The sequence below is a fragment of the Callithrix jacchus genome, chromosome 21 (genome assembly GCF_049354715.1).
Source record: "Callithrix jacchus isolate 240 chromosome 21, calJac240_pri, whole genome shotgun sequence".
NCBI lineage: Eukaryota > Metazoa > Chordata > Mammalia > Primates > Cebidae > Callithrix > Callithrix jacchus.
In genome coordinates this window covers 45,430,333-45,452,297 of record NC_133522.1, presented here as the reverse complement: position 1 = coordinate 45,452,297, position 21,965 = coordinate 45,430,333, and the positions used below count along the sequence as shown (strand labels likewise).

At 43.0% G+C, this 21,965-nt stretch overlaps 1 long non-coding RNA gene across 1 annotated transcript; it reads left to right on the top strand.

Annotated features, from left to right (window-relative positions):
• The first annotated feature begins 769 nt into the window (after window positions 1-769).
• Window positions 770-9,636, top strand: LOC128930389 (uncharacterized). The gene is made up of 2 exons (XR_008478363.2): window positions 770-4,351; window positions 6,629-9,636. It is a non-coding gene; the product is annotated as an uncharacterized LOC128930389 (long non-coding RNA).
• Window positions 9,637-21,965: the final 12,329 nt, after the last annotated feature.

Below are 21,965 nucleotides of genomic sequence, written 5' to 3'. Positions count from 1 at the left end.
ACAGCAAAGTGGCTGGAGTAGCAGGAGAAAGGAAGATGCCACATGTCTGCCTACAATGCTAACCTAAATGTGATTTGGAAAAACCACATTTAAATGGCAATCTGTTAGCATGTGTTTTGAGCAAATGGAGTTACATATTCCAGCCTCCTGAACTTAACTGTTTAACTCAATTTTTTCATAACAATTTTAATAACTGATTGATTCTGATTTCATCCAGGATTTCAGTTGCATCCAGGATTCTGTCCTCTCTTGACATGTTTTATTAAGGAATAAACATAGAAGTGCACAATGATTGTATAACAAAGAGTAAATTATAGAGGTGCTTTTTGTGTTCAGGGTCGCACAGTACATTCCTGCCCCCGCCCAACAAAGGAAGGTAAACTGCTTTTGCTATTCTGTGCGTGAATACTCAGATGAAGAAACGCCCATCACCAAGTTCTGTTACTGCCCACCATTGCTCAGCTCTAACAAAGATTCAGGAACAGCTACATGATCACAGACACCAACAGGCCGAAACAGTGGTGTTTCCACAGACAGTCTCTGCATCCCCTAAAAGGGAACAGACAGGTTTGACTGCTTGCATCTCCTGCAAGTCTTGATTGCTGTGGCTAACTGCTTGATTTTTCCAGGATGGCCTCAGGTTTACACTTTAAGAAGGCACTGGCAATTATAAACAAACACAGTGTGTGAATTGCTAAGGGAAACTAACTGGGCACAGAGGGAGTTGGAAGAGGTCAGGGAAGGCTTCACTGTAGAACTGATATCTCAGCCACAACATGAAGGATGGGAGATTTCTGGTTTTGAAGATGAATAAGAGTATTCCAGGAAAGGGCACAGCAGGGACAAAGGCTCAGAGGCAAGACAGAACATGGGATACTTTAAAACAAAAAAGCAGTTACCTATGGCTTCACCGCAACACAGAAATGGAGAAAGATGAGCAGTGTCGAAAAGCAGGGTCTCAATAGGTAGAGCCTTCTCAGCTGATGTGCTTTGGTTCTGCGTCCTCACCAAAATCTTATGTTGAATTGTGATCCTGAGCGTTGCAGGTGGCGTCTGGAGGGAGGTGGCTGGATCACGGGGTGGTTTCTAATGCTTTAGCACAAACCCCTTAGTACTGTCTCCCGAGAGAGTTCTCATGAGATCTGGTTGTTTACAAGTGTTCAGCACCTCCACCAAATCTGGCTTCCTCCTGCTCCACTATGGTAAGTCTGTGCCTGCTTCTCCTTCACCTTCTACCATGACTGGAACTTTCCCGAGGCCTCCCAGCCATGCTTCCTGTACGGCCTGCAGAACTGTGAGTCAATTAAAACTCTTTTCTTTATAAATCACCCAGTCTCAGGTAGTTATTTAGAACAATGTGAGATCAAAGTAATACATTGGCCATATAAAGGAGTCTGGGTTTTATGCTGAACACCCTGGGCAGGAAACAAAGTATTTTAAGCTTTGGAGTGGCATGATAAGGATGCTGTACCTTATGGCAGCAGAGTGAACCTGGGCAAGGCTGGAGAAACAGCACCAGATAAAATTCCCAGTTCTCTCCCCAACATGGGACGGAGCATCCAGCCTCACCTAAGTGTGACCTTTGAGTGCCATAATATCCATATTTGAGTACCACCTCTGCCACCAACTCTATTTAACATGAAAAACACACACTCCTTGAGACCACAAATATACTACAGTGAGCCAAACACAACACCAAAGTCAGACCAGTCTAAATTTAGCCCTGTAATTATGTAAAAATGAACTCATATTTTTAGAAGTTTTAAAAAATTTTTCTTGGCCTCATTCATTCATTCCTTTTTTATTTAAAAAATATTTCAATCTGATGAATATAATTATGCCACTTGCCCCATGAGGAAAGCAACTATAACAAATACATGTATATGCATATGTTCTATGTCACTGTCAACTGAATGCTTGTGTCCCCCCAAAATATATTGAAACCTATACCCAATGTAGGATATCTGGAGGTGAGGCCTTTGGGAGATAATTAGGTCATGAGGGTGAAGCCCTCATGAATGGGATGAGTGCCCTTATAAAAGATCCCAGAGAGCCCCCTCACCCCTTCTACCACATGAGGACATGGAAGACAGCCATCTATGAACCAAGAAAAGGGCTGTGGAAGTGTCGCACAGCCGAGTCCCGTGGTATTTCCCTTTTCTGGGAATCTGGAATTCAATGTGAAACGAAGATGCTTACTCTTGGGGAAATGTACGTGTTCTGCCCTCCAGCGGCACCTGCTTTTCACATATGTAAGTATCATTCCCTGAAAATTACAAATGCTCCGTTGGCGCTTTTCGTTCGTGGGCTTCACCCTAAGTTCGGTGGTCTAGTTGGAAAATGGAGATTAAATTAGAAGCTTCCTATCCAAATGACATTGGTCTCCTTATAAAATCCCAGGTCAAATTCCAATGACTTTGTGTTACATTGGCATCCATTTTTACATTTTTAATCTTCCTCTAAAACACCCAAACTCCTTTTTTTTTTTTTTTTTTTTGAGATGGAGTTTCGCTCTTGTTACCCAGGCTGGAGTGCAATGGCGCGATCTTGGCTCACCGCAACCTCCGCCTCCTGGGTTCAGGCAATTCTCCTGCCTCAGCCTCCTGAGTAGCTGGGATTACAGGCACGTGCCACCATGCCCAGCTAATTTTTTGTATTTTTAGTAGAGACGGGGTTTCACCATGTTGACCAGGATGGTCTCGATCTCTTGACCTCGTGATCCACCCGCCTCGGCCTCCCAAAGTGCTGGCCAAACTCCTTTTTAAAAGTTCAAATTCTTGCTCTGTGCTCTGAGCTATAAATATGCTACCATTTTACCTAAAACTTGTAAGGGCTTTGGCCATAACTTGTTCCATTTACAGAGGCACAATTTAGTCCAACTGTCCTTCTGATCTAGTGAGTTTTACTTGTCTAGTAAAACTCACTAGATCAGAACGACAGTTGGAGCAAACTCCCTCTGCAAATAATGCTAAATGTGTGTCTGTAAATGGCACTCCGTAAATGGACACTAAAATTTTATGGCTAAAATTTTAAAATCCAAGCTATAAAATCTTGATTTGTGTTTTTCTGTATTTTTATGCATACATAAATTTATGTCATATCATCTACATGGTACCAAATTAACTTATAAATAAATGAGTGTTCATAAGTTAATAAACCCAACTGCTTTTCAAGCTTGGTATGTTAAATTACATGGGAAACACTGTCAAATAAGAAACGGGGCTTAACTTCCTTTGAGTTGTATTTGTATGGATGTTATTCATATGTGTTCCAAAATTGTATGAGATTGCTAGACTCTGATAGGTCTTAGTGTATGCAGTAAATTTCCTTATTCTGATGCTTTTACTGTAAAAGCTTTTTGCAAATCCTTAAGGGTTGCATCTTCAAGGAAATTTATGGAAAGGACCTTTGATCCTGACAAGTACTCTGGAATCCAGGTTTCTGGTAACTCTGGAGAGTGTAGCACTGGACTAGGTAAAAACCTTCAAAACTCTAATTTTAGCACTGATGAGTTCATGAAGATTGCTAACCCACCATCAAGCAGAACAAAAATGATGACATGGGACTGAAATGATGTCCTATGACTCTTTGTTTGAAACCGGGTTCATTTGCTTTCAGGCTGCTGGTCAAGACATAGCCGAGACTGGGAAAAAAGAGCTTTAATTGCACCTACAGTTCCACATGGCGGGGAAGGCCTCACAATCATGGAGGGAGGTGAAAGGCACTTCTTATATCACAGCAGCAAGAGAAAATGAAGAAGAAGCAAAAATGGAAAGCCCTGATAAACCCATCAGGTCTCATGAGATTTATTCACTAACAGAACAGCACGGGAAAGATCAGCCCCGGTGATTCCATTACCTCCCTCTGGTCCCTCCCACAACTGGTGGGAATTCTAGGAGATACAATTCAAGTTGAGATTTGAATGGGGACACAGTCAAACCATATCAGAAACATTGTTGATTCTTTTCATATTTTGTTTTCCAGAGCCAAGAAAACATTTTTGGAGCTATTTATAGTTTACAGCAATTTGGTAAAGTATACATTTGTAAGCAAAATTGAAACATTTCCTGTCTACTTGAATTCTCCAAAATTTGGAAACTATTCACTAGTATTCTCATTCTATGGCAATATGGATTTTTGTACAAGTTTTGTAAAAATCTCTTTTCTTTTTGTAACAGGAAACATTGGAAACACTGGTTATTTATCAAGGCTCTGACTGGAATGTCGTATTTTCAAAGGTGACCAGGTTGCTTTGGCGGATTGAGGTCGACTCTATAAGCCAATAGCCTTGGAAAAAGACTGGCCTGGCACCTTGTCTAGACGGTTCCCTTACAGTGTTTCTGACCTTGTGGTAAGTAAAGAATGTCACTTTCTGACAGACCTGGGAGCCTCAAGATACTTGGAGGACCTTACGATCCTGGATCAATGACTTACAAGATAATCCACCAACCCAATTTCTGGATTGTGAAACTTCTTGGGAAAGTTTCAGACCAGGGAATGTTGGGACTCAGAAAACGATATTTAAAATGAAGACCTTAGAAGGAAACGTTGTTCTCTGACCTTCCCCTGCCCTATTATATATCTCCCTGAGGCTAGGCAGAGAAACCAGAACCCCTTTTCTGCAAAGCCAGCCATAAACGAAAAAACAGTGCTCTAACTTTTCCTCCACATTTCTGTGTAAAAACTGGCCATAAAGAGATTATCAAGGCTGGGCATGGTGACTCATGCCTGTAACCCTAGCACTTTAGGAGGCTGAGGCAGATTACTTGAGCTCAGGAGTTTGAGACCAGACTGGGAAACATGGTAAAACCACATCTCCATTTTTATTTAAAAAGAATGTTTTAGGCCGGGCGCGGTGGCTCAAGCCTGTAATCCCAGCACTTTGGGAGGCCGAGGCGGATGGATCACGAGGTCAAGAGATCGAGACCATCCTGGTCAACATGGTGAAACCCCGTCTCTACTAAAGATACAAAAAATTAGCTGGGCATGGTGGCGCGTGCCTGTAATCCCAGCTACTCGGGAGGCTGAAGCAGGAGAATTGCCTGAACCCAGGAGGCGGAGGTTGCGGTGAGCCGAGATGACGCCATTGCACTCCAGCCTGGGTAACAAGAGTGAAACTCCATCTCAAAAAAGAAAAAAAAGAATGTTTTAAGAAATGATCAGGCCTACCTTGTTTGATTGTATGTCATAAGACTCCTGTTGCAGAGGGGGTCCTTCCTAAACCCAGAAGGAAGGGATGTTGCTCAGAGAAGCCAAGAAGAATCTAGACAGACAGGCCTTGCTGGTTTTCTCCCCCACAGTCTATCACCATTAGGTCTCACCCGTTCTGTCCAATCATATCTCAACACAGCCATTTATACTTTGTTCAACCTAAGCATAAAAATGGTTAGTTTTCCTCTTGGGTTCTTCATTCTGAAGTCTCCTGTGTCACATGAAACTATGATCAAATACATGTGTGTGCCTTTTCTCCTGTCAATCAACCTCTTGTCATGATTTTCAGGGAAATTTTAGAGGGTGAAGGGAAAGGTATTTCTCTTGGCCTTGACGATGTCCACAAAGGAAGCACTCCTATATGAAAATGATCATAATCTTGTAGAAAACTATATCGACCCTCTGCAAATATTTTTCTTTGGATCGATGTGTGATTAAAGGAGGAACCACGCAGCTCAACAAACTGCCATAGTGAGGAGTGTGCATTTGATCTGGGGATTCCCAATGCACCTTTTCCTGCTCACAGTTTCTTCTCCTTGGTATTATTTTCTTCACATACACGTGCACAAATACGTGTTCACACACATGCATGCACACACCGCAGAGCCTATCTTTTCATCTTTACACCCTGGCATTTTTAGAGTGAAAGTTGTTATTGCTTTTGTCCTTAAGCTGTGTACATTCTTTCGATTGAAAAACTACAATTTTGGCCGGGCACTGTGGCTCATGCTTGTAATCCTAGCACTTTGGGAGGCCAAGGTGGGCAAATCACCTGAGGTCAGGAGTTTGAGACCAGTCTGGCCAACATGGCAAAACCCTGTCTCTACAAAAATACCAAAAAAATTAGGGGGATGTAGTGGCAGATGCCTGTAGTCCCAGCTACTGGGGAGGCTGAGGCAGGAGAATCACTGGAACCTAAGAGGCAGAGGTTGCAGTGAGCCAAGATGGCATCACTGCACTCCAGCCTGGGCAACAGGGCAAGACTCCACATAAAAAAAAGAAAGAAAGAAAAAGAAAAAATACATTCTTATAAAGGAAAAAAATGGCTTTATAGAATAGGAATCACTGGTCATTAAAGATTTTTAAATCAAGGGTTTAAGCCCTGATACAGTTTGGCTGTGTCCCCACCCAAATCTTAACTTGACTTGTATATCCCAGAATTCCCACATTGTGGGAGGGACCCAGGGGGAAGTAGTTGAATCATGAGGGCTGGTCTTTCCCATGCTATTCTCATGGTAGTGAATAGTCTCACTAGATTTGATGCATTTATCAGGGGTTTCTGCTTTGGCTTCTTCCTCGTTTTTTTCTTGCCACTTCCATTTAAGAAGTACCTTCCATCTCCTGCCATGATTCTGAGGCCTCCCCAGCCATGTAGAGCTGTAAGTTCAATTAAATCTCTTTTTGTTCCCAATTTCAGGTACATCTTTATCAGAAGTGTTAAAATAAACAAATACAGTAACTTGGTATCAGAAGTGGGGCATTTTTGAAAAGATACCCAAAACTGTGGAAGCAACTTTGGAAGTGGGTAACAGGCAGAGGTTAGAACAGCTTGGAGGACTCAGAAAAAGACAGGAACATTTGGGAAAGTTTGAAACTCCCTAGAGACTTGTTGAATGGCTTTGCCCAAAATGCTGATAGTGATATGGACAATAAGGTGGTCTCCAGGCTGAGGTGGTCTCAGATGGAGATGAGGAACTTGTTGGGAACTGAAGTAAAGGGGACTCTTGTTATGTTTTAGGAAAGAGATTGGCGTCGTTTTGCCCCTGCCCTAGAGATTTGTGGAATTTAAAACTGGAGAAAGATGATTGAGGGTATCTGGCAAAAGAAATTTCTACACAGCAAAGCATTCAAGAAGTGATTGGGGTACTACTGAAGGCATTCAGGTGTATAAGGGAAGCAGAGCATATAAGTTCAGAAAATGTGCAGCCAGACAATGCAATAGGAAAGAAAATCCCATTTTTTGAGGAGAAATTCAAGCTGGCTGCAGGAATTTACATAAATAGCAAGGAGCCTAATGTTAATCCCCAAGACCAGGCTATGTCAGAGACCTTCACAGCAGCCCCTCCCATCACAGGCCCACAGGCCCAAGAGGAAAAAGTGGTTTTACGGGCTGGGCCCAGGATCCCTGTGCTGTGTGCAGTCTAGGGACTTGGTGCCCTGTGTCCCAGCTGCTCCAGCTGTGGCTGAAAGGGGCCAATGTACAGCTCAGGCCATGGCATCAGAGAGGGCAAGCCCCAAGCTTTGGCAGCTTCCATGTGGTGTACACAGAAGTCAAGAACTGAGGTTTGGGAACCTCAGCCTAGATTTCAGAAAATGTGTGGAAACGCCTGGATGCTCAGGCAAAAGTTTGCTGCCGGCACAGGGCCCTCATGGAGAACCTCTGCTAGGGCAGTGCAGAAGGAAAATGTGGGGTCACAGCACCCACACAGAGTCTCTCCTGGGGCACTGCCTAGTGGATGGAGCTATGAGAAGAGGTCCGTTGTCCTCCAGATCCCAGAATGGTAGATCCACTGGGAGCTTGCAGCATTTACCTGGAAAAGCCACAGACATTCAACAGCAGCCCATGAAAAGCAACCAGGAGGGAGGCCATACCCTGCAAAGCCATAGGAGCAGAGCTGCCCAAGACCATGCGAGGCCACCTTTTGCATCAGTGTGACCTGGAGTCAAAGGAGGTCATTTTGGAGCTTTAAAATTTGATTGCCCAGTCAACAGCGTCAACAGTCATGGGCACTGGTGAAGTTCTGGAATTGTGTATTCCGTGAGTATGCCTGCTGAGCACATCGCCTCTTAACAAACCCTCTAGAGTGGTTCCCATGGCACCCCCTATTGATGTGCCAAAACGTCATCTCCGCATGGCTGAGGGAGTTCTACAAAGACATCTTGAAAGCATTGTCCTGCATGTGCCCTGTTTGGGACATCTGAGGGAAGCCTGAAGGCTACAGTTAATTAGGAATAAAACCTTTAAATCAGTGGGTAGGAAGAATGAACTTTACTGTGAACATTTTTTGAAGAATGAATATTAACATGATTATTATCAAGAGTTTTAAATGACATAAATGCTTGTAAAATTGTCTCAAGTGTTAACTGCAAAATACAAAAGTGTATTGAAGTGTGATCTCAACTTTGTAAGTATAGACACAAATATTTATGGAGAGCTGCATAGGAGATTGAAAGGAAATATGCCACAATGTTTACAGTGATTGTTTCTAGAAAGGGGATATGAACCATTGTGTTTATATCCCTGTTCTTTTAAAGTGTTCTGTAAGTAGGTGTTACTCTTAGAATTATAAAAAGTAATATATTTTTCTTTAGAGACTTTATTTGTGGATTTTGTTTGAAGAGTTATACATTTGTACAATTCAAATATCAAAATGTTTTAAGAGGGTAAACTTTGAGAAGTCTTACTGAGGGTGGAGACAGGACGTGACTCAGGAGGCAGGACTCAATCAACTTCAGAAGCAGGGCCCAGTCACCGGACCAAATTGAGGACTAACTAAAACGAGGAGGAGGAGGGAGCACCTTTCCATAAGACATACCCACCAGTGTGTCATGTCAGTTGACCCTGTTGCCATGGCAACTGCCAGAAGTTACCACTTCATTCCATGGCAACGACCCAACAACCCAGACATTACCATCCTTTTTCTAGAAATGTCTGCATAATCTGCCCCTTAGTTTGCACATAATTAACAGTGGGTATAAATATGACTGCAGCACTGCCTCTGGGCACCTATTCTTGGCCCACTGCCTATGGGGTGGGCCTATGCTGCAGGAAGCAGTACCTCTGCTGCTGCTGTACACTGTTGGTTCAATAAAAGTTGCTAATACCAAAAAAAAAAAAAATTTTTTTTAATTTGACCGCCCAGCTGGATTTTGGATTTACATAGGCCCCCTTTGTTTTGTTGGCCCATTTCTCCCATTTGGAATGGCTGTATTTACCCAATGCCCGTATCCCCATCATATCCAGGAAGTAACTAGCTTGCTTTTAATTTTACGGGCTCATAGTTGGAAGAGATTTGTTATGTCTCAGATGAAACTTTAGACTATGGACTTTTGGGTTAATACTAAAATGAGTTAAGACTTTGGGGGACTGCTGGGAAGGCATGATTGGTTTTGAAATGTGAGGATATGAGATTTGGAGGGGTCATGATCTTCTGGAATGATATGGCTTGGCTGTGTTTCCACCCAAATCTCAACTTGAATTGTGTCTCCCAGAATTCCCACCTGTTGCGGGAGGGACCTAGGGGAGGGAATTGAATCATGGGGGCCAGTCTTTCTTGTGCTATTCTTATGATAGTGAATAAGTCTAATGAGATCTGATGGGTTTGTCATGGGTTTCTGTTTTTGATTCTTTCTCATTTTTCTCTTGCCACCATCATGTAAAAAGTGCTTTTTGCCCCCACCATGATTAAACTTTTTTTCTTCCCAGTTTGGGTTGTGTCTTTATCAGCAGCATTAAAATGAACTAATACAAGCCCCAAGATGCTTGCTGTTTCTTCTGCCCAGAAAAGCTGCACTTCTTTCTGTTCAACTGATTTTATATGCAAGGTACATAGTGGTCATCTCCATCCTTTCTACTGTATAGGCAAAGGAAGTTGAGACCCTCGGTTCAAAACTCAAGACTTAAGTTTGTTTTTCAACTTCACAACTTGTTTTTTCTATTATTTAAAATCAATCACTCCTTTGGGAAGGAAGTTCTCCGATCAAAAAAAGAAAGACAAGCATGGAGCTGAAATCAACTCATGCAAAATAAAGTCACTTTAAAGCAACAGAAGAAGCTCTTCTGGAATTATCATTTACAGCTTCCAATATCTGAAGAAAGTTAACACCCAGCATTGAATGAATCTACAACAACTCCCCTGAAATGTGTAACAGCAGCCAGCATGCAGAGAGCACTTGGGGCAAGGTCTTCGCACCCATCCCCTGCCTCCCCCACCCCCATACCATGATCCTGTTGCAGCAGGTAGTCAGGCAGACATGAGCAGAGCATGAGAGGGTCCCGCCACACTGGCAATGTCAGGCAACCATGAGTTAACAGCCAGGCAGTCATAAAGCTCTAAAATAATAATTGGTCACAGCTGGTGCCAGGAAAAGGCAGTCTCCCAATAGAAAGAAAAAACCTGAAACATGATCAGCACCTTCTGGAGAAGATCTCAGGAGTTGGACAAGTGGGCTCAAGCATGAGCTCTAGGAGGCAAAATGGCAGCACTTAACTGGTATATGATCCTCCTCTAGGAACATTTGATCGGTGTGAGAAGAATGCCTCAAGTGAGCATGCGCACAACTCCAGTAAATACCGCACACGCAGCCCCTCCCAAGTGCTGGCAGGTCACAGCGCAAGCGGGCAGCTGACCCCAAGGGAAGAATCAGGGACGAAGACAAGCAAGACCCCAGAAACAAGCCATCATGTGAAACCCCAGGTTGAAAGTCAAACAGAGCACTTGTCTCTCTCAAGTATCCTAGTTGGCCCTCTTCCAGGTGTACTTGACTTCTTTTCATTCTTGCCCTAAAACATTTTCATGAATTTTCACTCTTACTCTGAGACTTGCCTTGGTCTCTCACTCTGCCTTATGCCACTCTGTCAATTCTTTCTTCTGAGGAAGCAAGACTTGAGGCTGCTGCAGACCCGTAAGGATTCACTGCTGCTAACAGTCTCTAACAATTATGAAGTAGATACCATCATATTCGTTTTACAGATGAGAAAACTGAGGCATTAGAGAAGTTGTATGACTGGCCATAACTTATCCAAGATCAGCATGCTAGAAAGTAACACAACCAGAAATCAAAACTGAAGCTTGTCAGACCCTAACATCAATCCATGCTCATAGCTGCTACACTATAATGGTTGCCAGTGCTTTGGCATGACCAGTGTAGAAGACCACAATATGCCTCCCCAAAATATGATCTGGGAGACCACAATATGCCTCCCCGAAATATGACTCTGGGAGACTACAATATGCCTCCCCAAAATATAATCTGGGAGACCACAATATGCCTCCCTGAAATATGACTCTGGGAGACCACAATATGCCTCCCCGAAATACGACTCTGGGAGACCACAGTATACCTCCCCGAAATATGATCTGGGAGACCACAGTATACCTCCCCAAAATATGACTCTGCAAGACCACAATATGCCTCCCCAAAATATGATCTGGGAGACCACAATATGCCTCCCCGAAATATGATCTGGGAGACCACAATATGCCTCCCCGAAATATGATCTGGGAGACCACAGTATGCCTCCCCGAAATATGATCTGGGAGACCACAGTATGCCTCCCCGAAATATGACTCTGGGAGACCACAGTATGCCCCCCCGAAATATGATCTGGGAGACCACAGTATGCCTCCCCGAAATATGACTCTGGGAGACCACAGTATGCCCCCCCGAAATATGATCTGGGAGACCACAGTATGCCTCCCTGAAATATGACTCTGGGAGACCACAGTATGCCCCCCCGAAATATGATCTGGGAGACCACAGTATGCCTCCCTGAAATATGACTCTGGGAGACCACAGTATGCCCCCCCGAAATATGATCTGGGAGACCACAGTATGCCTCCCCGAAATATGATCTGGGAGACCACAATATGCCTCTCGGAAATATGACTCTGGGAGACCACAGTATATGCCTCCCCGAAATATGACTCTGGGAGACCACAATATGCCTCCCCGAAATATGATCTGGGAGACCACAGTATGCCTCCCCGAAATATGACTCTGGGAGACCACAATATGCCTCCCCGAAATATGATCTGGGAGACCACAGTATGCCTCCCCGAAATATGATCTGGGAGACCACAGTATGCCTCCCTGAAATATGATCTGGGAGACCACAATATGCCTCCCCAAAATATGACTCTGATCAATCCAAGATGGCTGACCACTAACACCTTGGGATTGTAGCTCCCAGTGAAAGCTCAGAGAACAAGACGACGCCACATCTTTAGACAAATTTTCGTCACTCACCGATCAGCTGATTCCCAGTGGAGGAGCCCCACGGGTCGCCAGCGCGACTCTTGTGGCCGCCACAGCAGTTTTGCCGGCGTCTCGGCGCAGCAGCTCTTCATGCAGAGCCAACGGGACTGCTTCCCCTACTGACTGGAGTTTGGAGCTCCAGGAAATCAGAGCCACTTGTTGCAGACTCAAGAGGGAAGCCAGACCAGAGATTCCCGGGCAGAAGAGCACCATCAGTCTTATGGCTGCTATTTAGGCTGCCACAGTGGGTTGCTCGGATCCCAGCACTGGGAATCAATAAGTCTGACGTCGACTCAGAAACCTAATTAGAAAGGCAGGTCATCTACAATGAAGGGAAAAAAACAGCCTAAGAAGGCCGAGTATACTCAAAATCAGAAGCCATCAGAAACGGAACAAGCCCTGATGGAAAAGGACTCATCAGCAACCGAACAAGCCCTGATGGAAAAGGACTCATCAGCAACAGAACAAATCCTGATGGAAAAGGACTCATCAGTAACGGAACAAGCCCTGATGGAAAAGGACTGTGTTCCATTATCTGAAGTAGGCTTTAAAAGGTGGATGATAAGAAACTTCTGGGAGTTAAAGGAACTTGTTCTAACCCAATGTAAAGAAACTAAGAACTTGGAAAAAAGGTTCGATGAAATGATGAAAAGAATAGACAATATAGAGAGGAATACAAATGAACTTATGGAGTTGAAAAATACAACACGAGAACTTAGTGAAATATGTACAAGCTTAAATAGCCGAATGGATCAAGCAGAAGAAAGGATATCAGAGGTCGAAGACCAACTTAATGAAACAAAATGACAAGACAAGAATAGAGAAAAAAGGATAAAAAGGAATGAACAAAGTCTCCAAGCAATATGGGACTATGTGAAAAGACCTAATATACGCTTGATTGGTGTACCTGAATGTGACGGAGAGAATGAATTCAAGCTGGAAAATACTTTCCAGGACATTATCCAGGACAATTTTCCTAATTTAGCAAAGCAGGACACTATTCAACCCCAGGCAATACAGAGAACACCACAAAGATATTCCTCAAGAAGACCAACCCCAAGGCACATAATCGTTAGATTCACCAAGATCGAAACGAAGGAGAAAATATTAAGGGCAGCCAGAGAGAAAGATCAAGTTACCCATAAAGGTAAGCCTATTAGGCTTACAGCAGATCTCTCAACGGAAACCCTACAAGCTAGAAGAGAGTGGGGGCCAATATTCAATATACTTAATCAACAGAACTTTCAGCCCAGAATTTCATATCCTGCCAATTTAAGCTTTACATTTGAAGGAAAAATAAAATCTTTTAGGAACAAGCAAGTACTCAGAGATTTTATTACCACTAGGCCTGCTTTACAAAAACTTCTAAAAGAAGCATTATACACAGAAAGGAACAACCAGTATGACCCTTTCTAAAAATACACCAAAAAGTAAAGAGCATTAACATAAAGAAGAATTTTCATCAACGAAAGGACAAAATAGCCAGTTAATATCAAATGGCAGCAACCCTAAATTTAAATCGACCAAATCTCCCAATCAAAAGATACAGACAAAATCTAATGGTATATCCAAAGTTATACATAGACTCAAAATAAAGGGTTGGAAAAAAAAAACGTACCAACCAAATAGAGAGCAAAAATAAATAAATAAAAAGCAGGAGTTGCAATTTTCATATTTGACAAAATAAATTTCAAAGCCACAAGGATACAAGGGTAAAAGGATTAATGTAATAATAAGAGATTTTAACACCCAGATACATAAGACCCATAATGAGATTTAGATTCAACGAGACAGAAAATTCATAATAATATCCGGGACTGGAACTAAGATCCAGAACAAATAAACTCAATAGAGCTCGCCATTTTAAACACACAAAATATGCATTATCCACAAAATCTAACGATATATCTAAAGATACACAAAGACTCAAAACAAGGGGATGGAAAAAAACTCACCAAGTGGAGAGCAAAAATAAATAAAAAGCAGGAGTTGCAATTCTCACACTTAATAAAATAGATCTCAAAGCTACAAGGATGCAAGGGTAAAAGGATTAATGTAGCAATAAGAGATCTTAACACCCAGATACATAAGACACATAATGAGATTTAGATTCAATGAGACAACAAATTGATAACGATATCCAGGACTTGAACTCAGAACCAGAACAAATAAACACAATAGAGGTCTCCATTTTAAACACATAAAATACGCATTAACCACTTTAAACACTCAAAATATCGATCGGCCATTATTGAAACCCATTTTAGGAATGAAGTAATATTCCTTTTTCCCTCTTTTTCTTTTTTTCCCCTTCTTTTTCTCTTTTTCCCTCTAAAAAAAAATAAACTTTCCTTTCTTGTTAAAAAATATATATATTTGACTCTGGGAGACCACAGTATGCCTCCCCGAAATATGCCTTTTGGGCATAAGGATTATTTTGAGAAACTGAAATGTGAGGACATGAGATTTGGAGGAACCATGGTCTTCCAGAATGATACAGTTTGGCTGTCTCCCCACCCAAATCTCAACTTGAGTCGTATCTCCCAGAACTCCCATGTTTTGTGGGAGGGACCCAGGAGAAGGTAATTGAATCATGGGGGCCAGTCTTTCTTGTGCTATTCTTGTGAAGGTGAATAAGTCTCATGAGATCTGATGGGTTTATCAAGGGTTTCCATTATTGCTTCTTCCTCTTTCTTCTCTTGCCACCACCATGTAAGAAGTGCCTTTAGCCTCCTGCCATGATTCTGAGGCCCAGAGGAAGCCCGGAAAACACAGGGGCAGTGATCCTTTTGTAAGGGAAATTTACCTCTGTAAAGGAGCCCTCCTTTTATGAGGGTGCCTCCCTCTCTGTACCAGAAATTCAAGGATGACTCAAATCTGCATAACAAACCTTACCCTTGTTGACTCTGCTTTCCCTGGTTACCTCCCCACACCTGCCAGCAACATCCTTCTTTCTTTGTGACAGCTGAAGATGGTATTAAATATTTAAGCCTGGATTCAAAGCCTCCTCTTTGATACTGACTCATCTCTCTGGGTAACTATCACATACAGATGAGGCATGTTCGTTAATAAACTTCCATTTGCCTTTCTCTTATTAATCTGTCTTTTGTTACAGGAGTCCATCCCAACCAATAACTGCAAAGACTAGAGGGAAACTAACATTTTCCTTTCTACACCACAGAAACTCAGAAATAGACTTTAACCAAATTGTTTGTGCTTAAAGTCTATGCAGGAATCAGAAAGATCAGAATCAAAATCAAAAACAATGGCTTTTGTCATACAATCATCCCCCTTATCTGTGAGGTATATGTTCCAAAATGCCCAGTGGATACTTGAAACCTTGTATAGTATTGAACCCTGTATATTCTGTTTTCTCCTATCCATATATACCTATGATAAAGTTTAATTTATAAGTTAGGCACAAGAGATTAGAGACAAACTGACACAAGAACAGAAAACCAAACATTGCATATTCTCACTCATAGGCAGGAGTTGAACAATGAGAACACATGGGCACAGGGAGGGGAACATCACACACTAGGGTCTGTTGGGGGTTAGGGGCCTAGGGGAGGGATAGCAGGGGGTGGGGAGGTTGGGGAGGGATAACATTGGGAGAAATGCCTGATGTAGGCGACAGGGGGGTGGAGGCAGCAAGCCATCACGGCGTGTGCACCTATGCAACAATCCTACAAGACCCGCACATTACGCCAGAACTGAAAGTATAATTTTTTTAAAAAGAAGAAGAAATAAAATTCTGGGCTGGGCACAGTGACTCGTGCCTGTGATCACAGCACTTTGAGATGCTGAGGCAGAAAGATTGCTTGAGTCCAGGAGTTTGAGAACAGCCTGGTCTCGAACATAGTAAAACCCCCATCTCTCTAAAAATTTTAAAAAATAGCCAGATGTGGTGGTGTACAGCTGTAGTCCCAACTACCTGGGAGGCTGAGGTGGGAGGATTGCTTGAGTTTGGGAGGTTGAGGCTGCAGTGAACCGTGATCATGCCACTACACTTCAGCCTGCACAACAGAATGAGACACTCTCTTACAAAAAAAGAGAGAAAGAGAAAGAAAAAAACTCTGTAAAAATAACATTGTGTGGTGGTTGAAAAAAACTAAATATGACAATATATGAAAAATCCTTTCAAGAGCAGCTGGCAATTAGTAAATGTTCACTAAATATTCGTCCCCTTTTCTTACCAAGAAGTTCACTTAACACATGGACTCAAGGCAGTTCATTCTGGATCACAAAAATAAAAAGTACATGGATTCTATTCTCAGAGACCCGCCATCTCAGTGACTACGTGGCATTCACAGAAAAGAAATTAAGACATTCGCATTCAAAAAGATTTGTCCACAAACGTCTGCGGCAGCTTTATTCAAAATACCCCGAAACTGGCAATGACTCAAATGTCTATCAACAGCAGTGTGCGTAAACAAACTGGTAATGCCACCATCAGCAAGAAGAAGGAACGAGCTCATCTATACAAAAAATACAAATAAAAACTGAAATTTAAATTTAAAATTTTAACTAATGAATTAAAATAAATAAAACTTAAAATAAAAAAATTTTTTTTAATTTAATAAATAAAAATAAATTTAAAAGAAGGAACAAACTACTGATACTAACAGCAACACAGGTGAGTCTCAAACACACGCAGAGGGAGAGAAGCCAGGCACAAAAAGGAAATCGCTGTGGTACGGATTTCTACGCAGTTCTAGCAAAGGAAAATCTAATCCATAATGTCAGAAAACAGCAGCAACTGCCTGGGGCCACGTGGAAGGGAGGGGCTGGCTGCACAGGCTGTGAGAGTGCTTTACAGCATGAGAGGAATGATCTGTGTCTTGACAGGGGCGTTGGTTATACACACTCGTCAGATCTCATCAAACTGTACACTCGAGAAGGGTGCATATTGCTGTGTGAATTCGACCTCAATAAAATTTCTAAAAGTCCTACAATCTAGCACAGGGCTTTCAACCTGAGCTCTGAATTTAGTTCCCTTGGGGTTCAAGGTCTCTGTAACTACAGTCAGAGCAGCTCTCTTTCCATCTGATTTTTTATGGTAGGGACCCATTTGAACAGAATCCTATGGCTTTAAAATTTTTAAACTGCTGGATTGAAGGAGAGCACTGACTTACATGAAAATAATCGTTATCATGAGAAAGCTTAGTTAAAATGCTCTAAGAGGTCAGCCAGGCGTCATGCCTGTAATCCTGGCACTTTGGGAGGCCAAGGCGGGCAGATCACTAGGTCAAGAGATCGAGACCATCCTGGCTAACATGGTGAAACCCTGTCTCTACTAAAAATACAAAAAATTAGCCGGGTGTGGTGGCAGGCACCTGTAGTCCCAGCTACTCTGAAGGCTGAGGCATGAGAATTGCTTGAACCTGGGAGGTGGAGGTTGCAGTGAGCCGAGATTGCACCACTGCACTCCAGCCTGGGCAACAGAGCAAAACACCATCTCAAAAAAAGAAAAAATTGCTCTGAGAGGTCAAGTATGGAGTAAATACTTTCTGGTGGAAACAGTCGGGAAAGCTTAATGACCGACATGACGTCAAGCGGGTCTTAACCTACAGGTAAGATTCAGGCATGTGGACATAGGAAAGGATATTCTGCCTGGAATAAGCAAAGATTTGCATAGCATGGATAAGAACACGCTTCGTGTACATGAAGTTCTGATAATTGTGTAGAAAAATAATGGTGAAACACATTACAACGATATTAATGGCTATTTCTGGGTACAGAGATTATAAATGATTTTATGTTTATTTTTTACTTATCTATATCTTCTTTAAAAATTATGAACATGTATTGCTTTGGTAACAAGAAAAAAGTTTCTAGGCAGCACAATGGCCGAAACGGCTGAAAGATTAGATATTGGCACCAAGAGGAAAAGAGCTGTGGAATTAAGATGAGTTCAATCTTTGACTTCTTAATGATCACCATTCTAACTGGCTTAAAAAATCAGGAGACAACAGATGCTGGAGAGGATGTGGAGAAATCGGAACACTTTTACACTGTTGGTGGAAGTGTAAATTAAATTCAAGCACTGTGGAAGACAGTGTGGTGATTCTTCAAGGATCTAGAATCAGAAATACCATTTGATCCAGCAATCTCATTCCTGGGTATATAACCCAAATGATTATAAATTGTTCTATTATGAAGACACATGCAGATATATGTTTATTGTGACACTATTCACAATAGCAAAGACTTGGAACCAACCCAAATGCTTTTCAATGATAGACTGTATAAAGAAAATGTGGCACATATATGCCATGGAATACTATGCAGCCATAAAAAAGGATGAGTTCATGTCCTTTTCAGGGACATGGATGAAGCTGGAAACCATCATTCTCAGCAAACTAACACAGGAATGTTCTCGCTCATAAGTAGGTGTTAAACAATGAGAATACATGGACATAGAGAGGGGAACATCACACACTAGGGCCTGACGGGGGGATGGGGAGCTAGGAGAGGGATAACATTAGGAGAAATACCCAATGTAGATGACGGGGTGATGGATGCAGCAAACCACCATGGCACGTGTATGCCTATGTAACAAGCCTGCATGTTCTGCAGAGGTACCCCAGAACTTAAAGTATAATGACAATAAATAAATATTTGACTTCTGAGCTTGAAGTACCTGCGGGACACCCAAATGAAGACATCTAGCGGTGCTTTGAATTATGGGTGTAGTCAGTACATTTTGGGGTGCTATCTCAGCCTATGCCCTGAAAACTACCCCCAGCACCCGCACACAAGTGAGTCTTCTCAGCCTTGTTTGGTCCTTATTATCGTATCTCCAGAACTCTCTCCATCTTGCAAAACTAAAACTCTATAAACGTTAACTATAATGGCCCCTTGCAACAACCATTCCATTCGCTGTCTCCATCTGATGACTCATGCATCACACTATATGATTCCACCTGTCACACAGTACTCACCCTGTTGTAACTGACTTATTTCACTTAGCATATTCTCAAGGTGCACTCATGTTGTAGCGTGTGACAGAATTTCCTTTCTTTTGAATGCCTGAATAACACTCCACCGTATGGGCATTCCACGTTGTGTTCACGAGTTCCTCCACTGATGGACACGTGTTGGTTCCACCTTTTAACTACTGTGAATAAGGGTGCTAAGAACATGGGTGTACAAATGCCTCTTCGAGACCCTGCTTTCCATTCTTTTGGGCATATACCCAGAAGTGGAATTACTGGATCATATGATAATTCTATTTTTAATTTTTGGGGGAACCCCCTTAGCACTCTCTGTAGCAGCTGCACCATTTAACATTCTCACTAACAGTTCTGCACATCCTCACCAACACTTGCTATTTTCTGGTTTTTCTATAGTAGCCAGTCTAAATCATGTGCAGGGGTAAGCATCCTTTTTCAAAGGTGGCTTGAAACTTTGCAACTGATAGCCTAGCTAACACAGGACCTGAGAATCATCAGGATTTAGAGCAAAACCATGAAAGTGAAAGAAATTGCCAAAGAAGACAGAATCAATGGAGAAGAATAGAGAGCCATGGACTGGTCCTTCAGAAATTTTTCTATTCAAAGTGTGAAAAGAAAGGCAAGGCAGAGATGCAATGGAGGGAGAGGCAGGAAAAAAGAATCACAGAAGCCAAGCATGTGTGTCCTGAGAGTCCTAACAAGGCATCACAGATGGATGGCTTAAGACAAAAGAAATTTACTCTCTGGCAGTTCTAGAGGCCAGAAGTCTGAAATCAAAGGAGTCAGCAAGGCCACGCCCCCTCCAAGGCTCTGCTTTTTCCAGCCTCTTCCTGGCTTCCGCTGGCAGCTGCCAATCCTTCCCGCTCCGTGTTTGCAGCCTCGTCACTCTGATCTCTGCCTCTGTCCTCACAGGGCGTTCTCCCTGACTGTCTCTGTCTTTGCCTGGCATTTCCTCTAGTTAGGAGGTCACCAGTCATTGACGAGGGCCCACCCTATTCCAGTGTCAGCTCCTCTTAACTTGATGACGTCTGCAAAGGCCAAGCATGGACCACGGGCCACGGAGTCGCGAAGGAGAATGTACGGCATTCGCAGTCCTTTAAAACCATTTGCTCGATCTTCCGTGTCTAATTCTCACACCGAACCACAGTAACACCAAACTATTTACCAATTTGGCCAAATCCTTCATGAAGGAGGGGTTTCTGTGAAAACTCCTTCCTAATTACAGGCATTGAATCTTCGTGCTACCAAAACATGATTTCGGACAGGCACAGTGGCTCATGACTATACTCCGAGCACTTTGGGAGGCTGAAGTGAGTGGATTTCTAGAGCTCAGGATTTCAAGAGCAGCCTGAGCAACATAGTGAGACCTCATCGCATTTATTTTTAAAATTTTAAAAAGGGCTTGATGCAGTGGCTCACACCTGTAATCCCAGCACTTTGGGAGGCCAAGGCAGGCAGATCACATGAGGCCACGAGTTTGAGACCAGCCTGGCCAACACGGTGAAACTTCATCTCTACTAAAAATACAAAAATTAGCTGGGCGTGGTGGCACATGCCTGTAATCCCAGCTACTCAGGAGGCTGAGGAAAGAGAGTAACTTGAAGCTGGGAGGCAGAGGTTGCAGTGAGCCAAAATCACACTACTGCACTCCAGCCTAGACAACAGACCAAGATCCTATCTCAAAAAAAATTCATTAATTAAATTTAATTTTTTTTAAAAAAAGATGGTTTCAACAGACTATTGCTTTATCTCCACAAAACAATTACGTGTAGATAGCAAGTTTCCTAGTGATGGTGGTAAAGAATGTTATCAGTACACTAAAAACCAGCACTTTCCAGATCCTACATAGGCTGAATCTGAGAATACTCCAGCAGATGAGCAGTGAAGAAAGAAAAAAGGAAAAGAAAACAACAAAAAAGAGAATACTCAATCAGCAAACGCACGCAAGCGTCACCGGCATCTCATCACGGTCTCTCCTCTCCACCAGGGACATACAAATCTGGACACCAGATACTCATTTTCTTCCCATGAGAGACCATCCTTGGAGAAAGAGAGTGACTCTCTGGCCGTGTGGTCCCTGCTTCTCAGAGACAAGGAGCCTCCTGGAAGCTGGACCCGGCCCCTCCAAGCCTTCATTCCCTTTACCTGCTCCAGGGAGTCAGCACTCCTGAAGCTCAGGACACTCAGCACACCTCCTCCACTCTCCTCAAGTGGCCCAGTGTGTTCTCCTGGCTGGGGGCAAGCCAGCGTCTCTTGTGAACTTTCAATCACTTTGAAAGCCCTTCTGAGGCTCTTTTCTGAGTCTGACACACTTGGGGTCCTCTGTGAAATAGAACAAAGTGAATCTGAATGGCAGTTTTACACCCACATCCTTTAAGGACTTGGACTCCCAGGGGTTGGGCTGAGACTCAAGGCTGGAGGCTTCATTGATGACAACCCCAAGTGAGGTCGGAGTGCTCAGAAGCCTGGGACTCCCACCTGGCACTGTCCCTTTCCCCTACCAAGAGATGGCTTTCAGTCCAACCACACTTTCTCCTGCCATAAAAGGTACCAGTGGACACTGTGGGGCCATCAGCCACTGCTGAGCTGGACAGCGACTCTTCCCTGGGGACCTCTGGGCTGCAGACACTCACCTCAGGGAGACTGGTTCTGCCCCCACCCTCAGGGTACTGGCAGGAGAAATGCCACCACCATTCAATGCCCAGGATCCTCACAGCCCTCACTTGCAGGGATTCTATGGCGCCCACTTAACTCAAAGACCCCTCTAGCTTGCTGGCACTCTGCTCTTGCCCTCTGGGGAACATAATAGCCTGTAAAGTC